This window comes from Varroa jacobsoni, unplaced genomic scaffold (genome assembly GCF_002532875.2).
Source record: "Varroa jacobsoni isolate VJ856 unplaced genomic scaffold, vjacob_1.0 scaffold_521, whole genome shotgun sequence".
NCBI classification, from domain to species: Eukaryota; Metazoa; Arthropoda; class Arachnida; order Mesostigmata; family Varroidae; genus Varroa; species Varroa jacobsoni.
Genome location: NW_019213423.1, coordinates 138,270 through 151,152, shown reverse-complemented (window position 1 = coordinate 151,152; position 12,883 = coordinate 138,270).

Genomic DNA, 12,883 nt, shown 5'->3' with positions numbered 1-12,883 from the left:
AATGCCACTTACTTAGCAGCCCGGGGTGATACCACCTCCGGCGCTCCAATGAATCTACGTGGTGGCCCGCTGGCTCTTTCTGCTGCTTTTACCACTACTGCCGCCATCACCACCACCAGACCGCTGCCTCTTACACGTACTGGTGCTGCTATGAACCCTGTCTTTGGCGCGCGTCGCGAGAAGAGGAGGCTAATAGGCCGGTAGGGGCCAGACAAACTAGGTAACCATCAGCCTTGCGTATGAGCGACGGAGCGGGCCTTGTTTTTTCGCGCCGGAGACTCGCAGCAGACGACGGGCCTTGTGCGGGGCTCAGCGCGGCGGGGGTTCGTGGCGCCGTCTGGCGGTCCAGTTCGCCATCATGACCGAGACATGAATAAGAGCAAGGATTGGCGAGGCCAAGCGTAAGTCAACGAACAACGGGTGACACCCAGCGAGCGTGCAGCCGCCCGCCAACCAGCCAGCCAGCCACGGCCCCCCTGTGCCGCGCGCCATAGGTTGCAGCACCAGCAGCAGCGGTCGTGGTGGTCGCTATAGCAGCATCAGCAGCTGTAGCTAGCTGAAGGAAGGGCTGTTTGCTTTAGCCGCAGCTGGCTGGACCGCGCGCTGAACTGCGGTGTGCATGCGTCTACCCCGAGGGTAACTGCGAAAAATTCAACTATCTCTACTACTACTGCCACTACTCTGTACTGCTACTCCTACAACACTGTAATATGTCGCCGTGCAGCAACAACTCAACTCCTCATATGTACTTTCTAACGTAGCGTAACTCAACCGACACTTGCGATACGACGAGACCCACTTCACACGTACGGCGACGACGAGACAAGGTTGCAGCGGGACTCAGTGACAAAGTAAATGTGCGCCAGCCAGCCAGCCAGCCAGCCTCAAACGGTAGACATAGTAGCGGCAACATCGGTGGTGGCAGTGAATTTTTTGCAGCCAGAACAAGAAACTGCTAGACGACGAACACGTTAGCAATAGCAACATTAGAGACACTGTCCGCATTTCGTTACCCTGCAGCTCGCTGCTGTTCGTTCTCTGGCTAGTGACCATTCAAATCACTATGACACGAAGCCAACAGCGACAGCAAAGTCCGATCGAAATCGTATGACACGAAACAGACGGGCCAGCTGCAACACCCGAGTCAGAAGCAGCAGCGAGAACGACACTTACGTACAACGCTCGTGCAGCGCGATCGCTCTGTTGCTACTACTGCTACCGAACGGAACTACACTGGCGTTTTAGCGCGCGCACTGCGAAAACGCAGAAACCCGCCGATACAGACAGCGGAGAGAACAAAGCGAGAGAAGGCAAGGGTCGCAGTGGCACAAAAATCTGCAAAAAGTTGCACTGATCTGCCGTGTTCAGATTTCGGACAAAAACAACGGCCCACAGAGAACAGGGAAGAGATTTGCTGAGCAATATCGATTAACAGTTGCTTAGTTTATCTAATGAAATCAAGCAGGTTTATCATTAATAGCAGCAGTCGAAGCAGGTTTCGAAACAACGCGTTACGTGATCGAATCAGCGTGAACCGTGGTGGCGCTACGAACAGTAAAGGGGAAATTCGACTCTGCAAGCGTTTGCTGTCAATCACGAACGCACGCAGCGTAGAAAAAACACAAAAATAAACACTAGGGAAAACGCGCTCATTGAGTTAATCAACAACTACAACAGCCAGGTTGAACGCTCATACTCAGCTGCTATTATAAACCTCATCTTATGCTGCTATATTATTAATACTCCGTTACCATTTCTGCAATATACTTCTTTTGGTGCGAAAGTAGAGGCGAACCGAGCGCTCGCACATCTCACCGAAAACCGCACGCGCCCGATTGAACCATCGTAACGCGAGCCTCGGAAACAACTGGCCACTACCCACAAGCTGATCATCGACAAATCCAACCAATCCTAAAGCGTGCAATCATGGAAATCGCGGTTGGCTATCCTATGTAACCGTAGCATCCATAGCACAACTCAGCTGGCTGGTCTCTCTTCGACTACAGGCGTCAAGAAAAGTAAACAGGAAAAACGTCACCGGGAATAAACGACTGCTACAGGCCGAAGCGCACAGCATTTATTGTACGGGGGGGGGGGGGGCAACGACGACTTCGACAGTTCGAGTGATGTGCGAATGTTGTTGACGGCGTCAGCGTCAGCTACGCCAATATTCTTCTAGTGTTCTCGGATGCGACAATGGATTGAAGTGTGGGTAATATTGACGCTGGTGATGTGTTCAACCGTTGTCGGCAGCAGACGAATAAGAAAATCATTTTTACCATTATCATTATAGTCGCAAGCATCGTTATCATCGCTGGTGACGGTAACAGTGGGGAGCTGCCCCTGCGTACTATGCTAACCGTAGATGATTGATTGCTATTGTTACCTCCACCTTATGCAATAGGGACCGACTGGCGAAAAAAGGTACAGACAGAAGAACGGGAACGAGAATATCGCAATAGTAATCATCGACGACGACGGCGTCTATGTTGTCGCTTTCAAATCTGCTCTACCACTGTAACGAACAATATGACGACGTGCAGAAGTGTATGAGTGTGTGGGTTCGTGGGTTCATTTCGTCTCGAAGAAACGGGTAGAGGTAACAGCAGAGTGTAGTTGCAGCGCGTCCTCAACTTCAGCTGCTGCGACAACGAACAAGACGATGCCAGTAAACGATGACAGCTGAATAAGTAAAGCCACTTGTAGACGAGACCAGCAGAGCCGAAAGCGTCGCGCCCTGTTACGAAGCTACACGCAAAAACCACCTGACCCTCAGCGGCGGTAGCAATAATAAGGACGGTAATAACAATAGAAAGCACCGGCCGCAAGAGGTAGGCCAGGTGCTAGCTGTAGGATTCTGCCCGCACGCAGAATACGGAAACAAATTGGGACTGCTTTGTGTGCGTGTGTGTGTGTGTGTGTGTGTGTGTGTATGGGTGTGTGTTTGTGTGTGTGTCAGTGGGTGAACGCAAGAGAAAGCGTTAAGGAAAAGAGCGGGAAGGATACATAGCGAAGCGGTTCCGCCTAGAGCGAAAGTGTACACGCAAGAAGCCAAACAAGAGCAAGAACCCAAATAACTGAAGGGAAAGCGGCACTGAGGAAAAACAAGAGACAAAACGAAACGACCGTTGACAATATCCTTGCGTGGAACAAGCAATAAAGTTCAGTTATAGACGCTCTGCGTCAAACGTACGGGGTTAAACGCCGCCGTGTTCGAGCCCAGGGGCGGGACGAGAGGATGCGCGAAGAGTCTCGACGCCTGCATCTGCAGTTGCAGCTACTTCAAGACCATCCGAACGTCCACCCCAACAGCACTACCACCCACAGCGAGTAAGTTCATTACGAGGTGGCCTATTACACGTATGTGCAGGTACTATCCGGCCGTACTATGTCATCATTTTACCTTTCTGTCATGATTTTTGCGGAGAGATTGCGCAGGCTGCTCACGTAAAGGTAAAGTGTAAACTAGTTGATTTTCGACCGGTTATGGTTAGACGTTCAGTTGTGAATTATGCCATACATCAGTTTTGTAAATTGATGTTTGCGACTTGTCGACTATGGAACTAAATAAATGGTTGGGGCCGATCAAGCACTAGTTACGCATTGCTTCAGACGTAATTCATTAGTAAATAGTTTGAAATGAATCCTGGAAGTGACCCCTCTATATTTTGACGGATCAGGTGGAGCTGAATTACCGCTGAGTAGCATAAGCAGAATTGTCTTATGACGTGCACACGAGCCTAAGTACATATACATTCGTATATGTACATAGGTCCATACATTGGCGCCGCGGTTCGAAAAGGCAAGTAGATCCTGGATTCGACTCCTATTCATTACTTTTGAGACAATTTGGTGAGCGCTCAGAAGAATAGAAATGAACCACATTATGTACAGCTGTTTCCTCTGTCACATCCCGTGGGAACTCGTTGCATTGGCCTTCGAGTTTGCTCGACTCCGTCAAATGCGAAAAAAATCCTATAGAAAAACAAATTCTAATCATTTTAGCGTAAATTTATCATTATCCTGTCAGCCACCACCGTTGCTCTCATTGTCGTACGCAACTGTCTAATGAATAAATGGTTGTTGAACCCGGTACAGTGATTGGTCACCTTACAATCGATGCGATCTGCAAGCGCTGCGCAATCAGGCATTTGCCCTGACGCTCGCCCTTGCGGATGATTGCTCTTTTGGCCGTTCGATTGCTTTGCCCGTCTACCGACTACCTGCGGCGTGTTCTTAACTACCAATCGAACTACCAACAGCAGCTGTAGTTCTCGCTGTTGATTCCTTCGACCACGAAGGTCGAGGGCCCTTTATTATACACCGGATAGAACAGTCTCTAGTAGCGTGAGTTCGAATGAATATCAAGTACGTGCCTACATATTGTGCATACCTCTATGTCCAGGTACCCTTTTAGCGTTCAGCTCACTCACAAACAGCGAATTACATCATGGAACGCTCTATGCTGGGACCTGGGCTGTGGAACAGGGATGACGCGACTATCCCCTCGTCCTTCCATCGACGATAGATGAAAAATTCGCCGTCACAACAGTGGTTGAGATATGTTAACATGCTATATGGCGGCTGCTAAGAGAAGGCAGGTAGATAAAATTCAGGTAAGCGTATACTGAGTATAGGTTGCAAGAAGTATCACTCAGCAGTAGCAGCTATGGTAGCTAGCGCCGTCGCCGCTACGGCCGTCATCGATTCGATGACGGTGGTGGCATTTGGGGACTGGGTGTTGGATAGCTCATAGTAGGGGGTTCACGCTTGCCATGCAGACAGCGAATGCTTTGCATAGCCCCCCCCCCCCCCCCCGCTCCGCCCGGGGAGAGATGCCGCGACTTGTCCGGCTGTTGCTATTTTCATTGTTGCTGATGTGTATTACATCCGAAACGATGCGATACACCACTTAGCCCTATCGGCATTAGCTCAAACTGCCGTTTAATTCTGAGAGCTGACAAGACCGAAGTCTCGCCAATCAACAGCACGACGGGCAAGTGTGTTTATGATAGCATTAAAGTCGAGATCGACAATACGCACCAGTAATAATGGCAGTGGCAGTATTTACGGACTCTATTCCGAGGACATGTGCCTAAGTTTAGCAGGCAAAGACGTTGCCACCCGCTGCGTTACCGGTTAGACTAAGTTATTACATGCTGAACTGGTTGTTGACAAGGGGCGAAAATGATATGGCAGATGTTTAGTCCAAGTTATTTCCAATATGTATAGCGTTTTATTTAATATCGACCTATTAATAAAACGTAATAAAGCAATAACGACGATCGTTCTGTCTTGATAGTTTTCACTATTCGTCTATGTATATTCTCGGGGTTGCGATTTTAGGTACTGGTAGGGGCCCTATTGATAGAGCTGTCTATTAAACAACGAATAGTTTTTGCCTACAGGCCGTTTTGGTGTTGGCCACAATCCTTACACGGGTTATTTCAGGTGAGCTTTGACGTAAGTCAATTAGGGGTTCATTTTACTCGCATAGTGATTGTTCAATGTATTCCGTTCGAACGAGAGGCATAAGAGTATACGGTGGTTCGTATTTCTATTTCCTAGTTTAATCTGTGAGCACACGCTACGGGTATTTAGCAGCACCTATTTCTTATAGGTCTAACTCAAACGCGACGCACCTATTTCTTATAGGTCTAACTCAAACGCGACAAGTGGTCACTGAAATAACACAGAAAGTTATTTCTTTAGCCTTAAGAGCCAAGTTTGCTTTGTATCATTCACTTCTGAGTGGGTGCTGTACGTCTATCAGAAAACTCGTTTGTGTAAAACGCGTTCAAGATCCAAGTTTGCTTTGTATCATGGACTTCTGAGTGGGTGCTTTACGTCTATCAGAAAACTCGTTTGTGTAAAACGCGTTCAAGTTCAATCCTTTACATGATGAGATTATTTCGGTAATCTAGCGACTTAATCTGAAGCCTCTTCCTGCCACAAAAGACTTAATCTGAAGCCTCTTCCTGCCACAAAAGACTTAATCTGAAGCCTCTTCCTGCCACAAAAGATAGACTTAATCAGATCTACCGCATATTTCTACCGCACAGTTTTTTGATACTGAAATGTGACATTGATCATGAAGCAGAGTGAGGTATTTTCACAATATGAACAGTGAGGTATTTTTACAATATGAACACGATTCTCATAGCATACAATGCATTGCTACGTTTGTTCTACGCTCGATGTCCCCTTTCTTCTCAGCTCGCAAGTGGACTGCCATTGACTTCTGCCATTGACTTCTTCAATCTGTCTCCTTATTCAGAATCTTAGATGTCAAAAATGAAGGCCGAATGAGGTTTCCAAACGGAGAACCAAGAAGAGCCTGCGTCCTATGATGGGCGGTTTGCTAATGAGGGACCCCTGTGTCAATTATCCAGGGGAAGCTCAGGGTAACTAGGTCAGTTGATAGCGTAAAAATGCCTGTGAGTGGAGATGTCGTTGTTCTCAGGACACTGCTGTTGGCGCCTTCACCACTTCTGCTGGAATAACGACAAAGGCAATCACGGCAAGCGGTAACGACGACAAGACGTAGCAGCAGGGCGGCGTGGCAACCGGCGAACAAAGTCAGGTCTTTTTTTTTTCTTCAACAGACAAGCAAGCGGGTACCACCCACTCGTCTGTTCGTTCCTCTTACGCTGGTTCTGTCGTTTTTGTCCTCTTCATCTACCCAGGAAGCTAGTTAAAACTAGATACCCAACTCCCTGGACGACTAACCCGTACTGTTCTTGTTGTGGCTGGCTCATCACTATTGCGATTCTGCCTGTACGACGCAGTACCATTCTTTATGTTGAGTTATGGTGGGTTTGAGGTTACCCCTTAACGTTCTGTCCCATTTTGCCTCCAGAACTTTCAAGCATCACTCTGCTCTCTCGAGACCAGCTTGGTTCGAAGCCGCAACCGCCGCTTGCCGGCAAACTTAGCCAGCCAGCCAGCCAGCCAGTGAGCGAACGAGCGACCGACTGCCTGGGGCGTTCCTGGCGTCCGCCGTTGCCGCCTCGGTCGGCGCGCGTGTCGTTCAGTTATTATTAACAAGGCCACGTTTGGTCTAGTCCACTCTGCCTCGACGATAATGGCTGCTGGTATAGCAGCTACTTAAGTATATAATACAACACATAAATATCAGTTCTGAACAATATTAAACGGCAATACCTGTATTCATTAAATTTGCACATAGGTAGTGGTCATTTTACTAACCGTATTCCTTTATAACTTTTTTTTTGCTGAATGATACGTACTCAAATGTACCACTGAAAGGTTTCTTCGTTGTTCTACAAAGCTATTATTATTCTGCAGATCACCATATATTATCCACGTCTAGTTACGACGCGATGACGAAGTTTGCGTTAAACGGACTGTCACCTCGCTCATAAAAATGACCACGAGAGACAAACAATGCCGTTTTATAAGCTCCTTGAATAAATCTCAGGTAAGCCGAGGAAGGCTCATTCTGGCTAGACTTTCTAGTGACTAAAACACTGCAAAAGAACTAAAAAAATACAGAAAAGAAGTAATCGGCAAGAACAGATGCACCAATCTAATACACGTAAATTTGGAGGAACATACGTTCATATGCGCATAGCGTGAATCCAGTCAATAGATGTTTGTAGAAGCATGTCGAAAATGGCCATCGTTAATGCTTATGGTGATTAGTAGAGATAACGGGTTTCTGTGTGAAAGTACCATCAGTGTGTCCAACCATCACTATTGGTATTTTTAACGCAAACGCAAGCAGAGATGCTATATGAGAATCAGCAATAGAGGCAAAAGCAGCGTAAAAGAGGAAATCACGAAGTCGGCTGATAATCAGTACGGTGCAACGCTCGACCGCTGAACCAAAGCTTCGTGGCCCTCAGATCATAGTAAACTCTAACAGCTCAACTTGTCAGTAGTCGCAGAAGCAATCGTTGTAGCTACAACGGTAGCTTTACTGTTCAAAGTGTTGCTGAGGGTCGCTACTGCTAGCCGATTCAAAGGATTGACTTGGTCGATCGCTGAGTGCGTCAATGGCCTTATTGAGTGTACAGATATTTCTACTTCCAGATAATTTAAAGGCGAATATAAGACATTAGCGACTCATAAATATGCTGATATGAGCAAGATATAGCGATGAGACACGTCCGTTCTGTATGTGCTTGTCTATGTATATTTATGAGTGGGTGTGTACGACTGTGTTTGTCCATCTCGCAGTGCAGCAAAAAAAGTACGATCCGTGTAGCATTTTTCGACCTCAATTCACATTTGCCTTTTTGCCCCAGAGCCCTTATCTCCGTCCTCATGTTTCCCTTTTTTTTTTTGTTTGTCGCCACTCCGCCCTGTCTGCATTACAAATGTCGTTGCAGAGGATTAGTCTTGTTTTTTTACGGGGTATCACTCGAATGCCGACAGTTTGTCCAATACGCCACTTCACGAGTGTGCTCGCATCTGGTTTTATAGGGGTGTTCAGAGAGATTGTGGGATAATGTGCGGTAAGGGGCATTACCATAGGGGAGACCGGAGCTGTCACCAACCGAGGTTGTAACAACTGCGCAGAACCAATATCGACGCCAAACTTGGCGGTGTAGCCGACCTCATTTTAGGCAAAGACTTTGACTACTTATTCTTCATAATTTCCATGGAGACTCGCGGAATTGCTCTATCGGCCATTCCCTAGAAGTAGAATAGGCCGTAGAATGAAGGCAAATTACGAAATCTATGCTCTTTTAGAAACTCTTGCAAGACTACTTAATCTAGCTCGCGATATACGTAACCTAGTTCGCTACTCGCAGTAGTAAACTTCCCAAGAAAAGAACGAAATCTAGCTCTTTTTCGGCCAGTGCAACCCTGCTTTTATGAACGACTCTGAGTTCGTGTGTTTATGAGTACTTATGCTCATGCACTACAACTATATGTTTATGACAGGCAAATGTTTGTAGCGTAATTAAGTGTCCGTTACACTTAATGATACGAGGCACCACTTCACGCGGTGAAACGTATGCTGATGTCTATCCCTCTTGAGGTGAATCCTATTACTCCCCCCATCTAATTTCTTCACTTTTCTCATTTACATTTACAAAGCGTCAAACAAAAAAGGAATGACTGGACAGTGATGTTGATCTAATAAAGATCAGCGAAGTTGACCCAGGTTTATTGAAACCTGTGTGCCCCATCATGCCGTCGTCATGAGAACCGTTATCATTGCCACAATCGGTACTACCTACGGTACAGACGATGCTGATGGACACCGTGACGACCATAAATTACTAACCGATTTCATTCCCCCGATTCATCGACCGACCCGCAGTGACCATAATCCTTCATTATATTCTTGATTTTTCACTTCTTTTTTTTCCACAGCATTTTGTGTAGCAATCTCAATTTAACAGCACTTAGCCAGTTGGTCTGCTAAATTTTAAAGCAGAGAAGCGACTAGAGACCAAAATGAAAACTAGCTAGATGAAAATGAAGTGAAAACTAGATGAACTGGCCTACTCTGTATCTAGCGCTTCTTTTTACCTCGTCAACCATTTAGCGAGTCGTCTTCATTCTTCGGACCGAGGAAAAACTGCGTGCGTGTATGTGGTCACCGCAGATGTACCTTTGGCGCTGGAAATTATTTTAACAGCTGTCGATAGTACTAGTAACAGGATATGTTTCGTTGTTATAAAGGTACCTTGTGCTTATACAACAACAACTACTACTGCAACAGTTTCAACCGTTGTTATCGAAACTGCAGCGTCCACTCGCCTGTTTCGCTTTGTGCTTGGGCCCGTCGGGCCCGTCGTCAATGCTAAGTGTTCGGTGTCCAGGTAGTGCTTCATGCAGCAGCTGCCGTTGTCCCGCCAGGCAGTTGTTTCATCCGTCCGTTCTTGTGCCTTGCCTACCTTTTTGTTCGCTGGCTGGAGGGAGTCCTTTGCGGTGGCGCTCTGGTCGTCGGGCTTGGTTAGCTGGCTAGCTGAGAGGCTACCAGCTTTTAGAGGCAATCGCAAGGGCTTGAGGACGCTAAGGATGAGAGGGGGTGTTTCGTCTGTCCTTGACCGTCTATCACTGCCTCTCGCTCTCTCCTCCAGCACTCCTACTCGTATGCTCCGCGCACGTTCTTCTTTCCTTCTTTTTCTCTATAGGCTTCTTTACCTAACCCAATCTTTCCCTCTACCTCTACGAGCTGGCGCCATCGTCTAAGGAATGGCAAGCGGCTAGCAGTAGCCATCTTAGCGGTGGTGGCGGATACGTGAAGCTGTGGAAAGCCATAGTTTCTTGCTTCTGTGCTCCGGCGACGGCCACGCCAGCAGGAGTGACGGTCGGTGCTGATCGGTTTGAGGATCACTAATCAAAATAGCAAGAAGCAGAGCAGCACTGCATAGCAGTCCCCTCTAGCCTAAGCAACAGCAGTAATAGCTGAGGCAGCAGTAGGTCGCTCCTATAGTATAGGAGTACAGAACCTTTACCTAGTAAACTAGGTAGGTAGGTAGGTAGGTAGGTAAAGGCTTTCAAGCAGTGGGGAAGTAGATTAGTGGCGCGGTAAAAACATCGCCGATGACAAAAAAAAATCTTAGCATAGAGAACACAAATACATCGTTTATTTTGGTACAAATTTATGCGGCCAGCGATAGACTACATGTGCGAGGAAAAAACATCACCGTCGCTACCAACGGTGGTCACTTCTATAAGCGCGTAGCGGTAAGCCAGTGGTGGAGCTTCTAGCGCACAGCGCTTTTATTGTCTCTCCTAATCTATTATCCACTTTTTTTCAGTTTCTTCCAGCTTTTTTCCTAAGTAGCGCTGCCGCTAAACAAAACCGGCTCGCGGTTGCCAGACGAGGTCTGCTGACCCGTTACGGATGACGAACCGTCGGTTGAGGTTAAACTATTATACGAATTCACTGCGAATAAGTACCTTCATCTTCTTCGTCTTCTACTGTCGGTGAGAAATGATGGAAAAGAGTAACTAAGATGAAATTGAAATTATCGTTAGAACAGACTAGTGTTCGTTCTTCTCCACTATCTTTTTCCGCGACAGACGTCGCGTCTTCGTCGGTCGCTTTGCTCTGAGTTCTTTTTATGCGTCGCCTCCTTTTCCATCCCACTATTTTTCGCATGTTCTATTCGGTTCTCTGTTTAATTTCTCCACCACGGCAGCTGGATCATTAGCCGTCCGATCGTCGCTAAGTAGCGGCAGACGGCTATGGCCGATTCGTTTCGAGAGCGACCTGAAAAGGCAGCATTTGCCTTTGCCCCAGAAGGTTAAAACGACAAGCAAGCCCGTTCTGGTCGCAGCAGCCTCTATTTCTCACTAAAGTAGTCAATCGGGCATAAACCAGCCAGGTAAACGAGCTGCTACTGTAAATGTCAAATTCAGTTTCCCTGTGGAACGCGCTTGTCTGCAGGGTCTGGCCGCTACTATTTAAGATGAAGCTTTGGCAAAGGCTTATATAGCACTGATCGACAACAGCAAAGCGCTGACCCCACCGTTCCGAATGAGTAATGTTCCGACGAATAGAAGAGCGGCCGTAGTGAGTGTCCGGGTACAGCAACGCCGCTCCTTTTTTCATAGTACCATTATCGCTTCGTGCCATTTGAGAGAAACAGCTTAGAAATCATCTGGTGTTGTAGGAACATTAATATACGTACGTTGATCGACTAACATCGAATCGAACCACTCAAATCAATTGATGGCGTATATATATACACATGTACATGTGTGTGTGTGTGTGTATGGGCTGAAATGAGCGATAGTGATACACTTGGTGCTGCTAACTATGGCCTACAATAATGTAGCTAATGATATTTGGGTGCAATTGATCTGACAAGCATTTGATGCTTTCCTGATGCCACTGCTGCTGCTACAATTGTCATATGTTGGAACAGAATGGCTAACGACCATCTGCGTCTTGCCTTGCCCCTTCATTTGGGCCGTTCTTTTACTTACTCATCAAGCTGCTAGATGCTTATACACAACGCGGTGGTACTCGTTATTGACATCATATAACAATGGTCTAGCTCTGAGCCTTTTAAAAACCAACCGTTTTCGATGTGATAGGGCCTGTCTCTCAAAAATACTTCTGCCATATGTTTATAAGTAGAGGTAAAAAGAGGTGCACAAGGCCAGCTATCCTGTAACTAGGGCAACCTCACTGACGCTTACGGGTGGGGGCATACTGGTCATTGATCCTTTTCGGCTCCTGCTATTAGTATTCCTCTGTATGGTGTTTCCGCGGTGACCTTCTGCATATTTCATAGTAGCCTCTATCGACGTTTCCAGCCCGATTTCAATAAACTGTGCACATAGCACACTTCAAACAAGGCCATCTTTGCGAGCTAGTCGGGTGGCTAACCACAATTTAGTAGATTCTTCAATTATAATTGGCAATCGCACCAATGAGCTATCGACACCGCTAGAGTCTGGTCCCGTACATTCGTCTACGACCATAGTTCTTATGAAACAATAAGTACATGACCAATAAGCTGATAGAGATTTTGTAAGCAAGCGTAGTGGGTACTCGTCATATAATGAAAGGCTGAGTTGAGCACGAACATCACAATCGATGATTCCGTAAGCGGCCGTGCACGTCACTACAGGCTGGTTATTATAGCTGGTTGACCTGGTTGGCATATACCATCTGCACTCGCATAGATTCTGGGTCTTGTGAAAAAGAACAGTTATTATCACTATTGAATAATGATATTCATTATTGATAATATATTGGGTTGTCGAAAAAGTCTGACCGTTTTTCTAGCTAAATGGCTAAACAAAAGATATTTCAGAACAGCTCTGTCGAATACATTGTTTTTCTTTTAGTGGCAAAAAGTGTTTGCTTTTTTGCTGATCGAGCGTAGAGCTCACTCAGTTCTGAATAGGAAGGTGCGCACGGGCATATACCGTAAAAACCGAA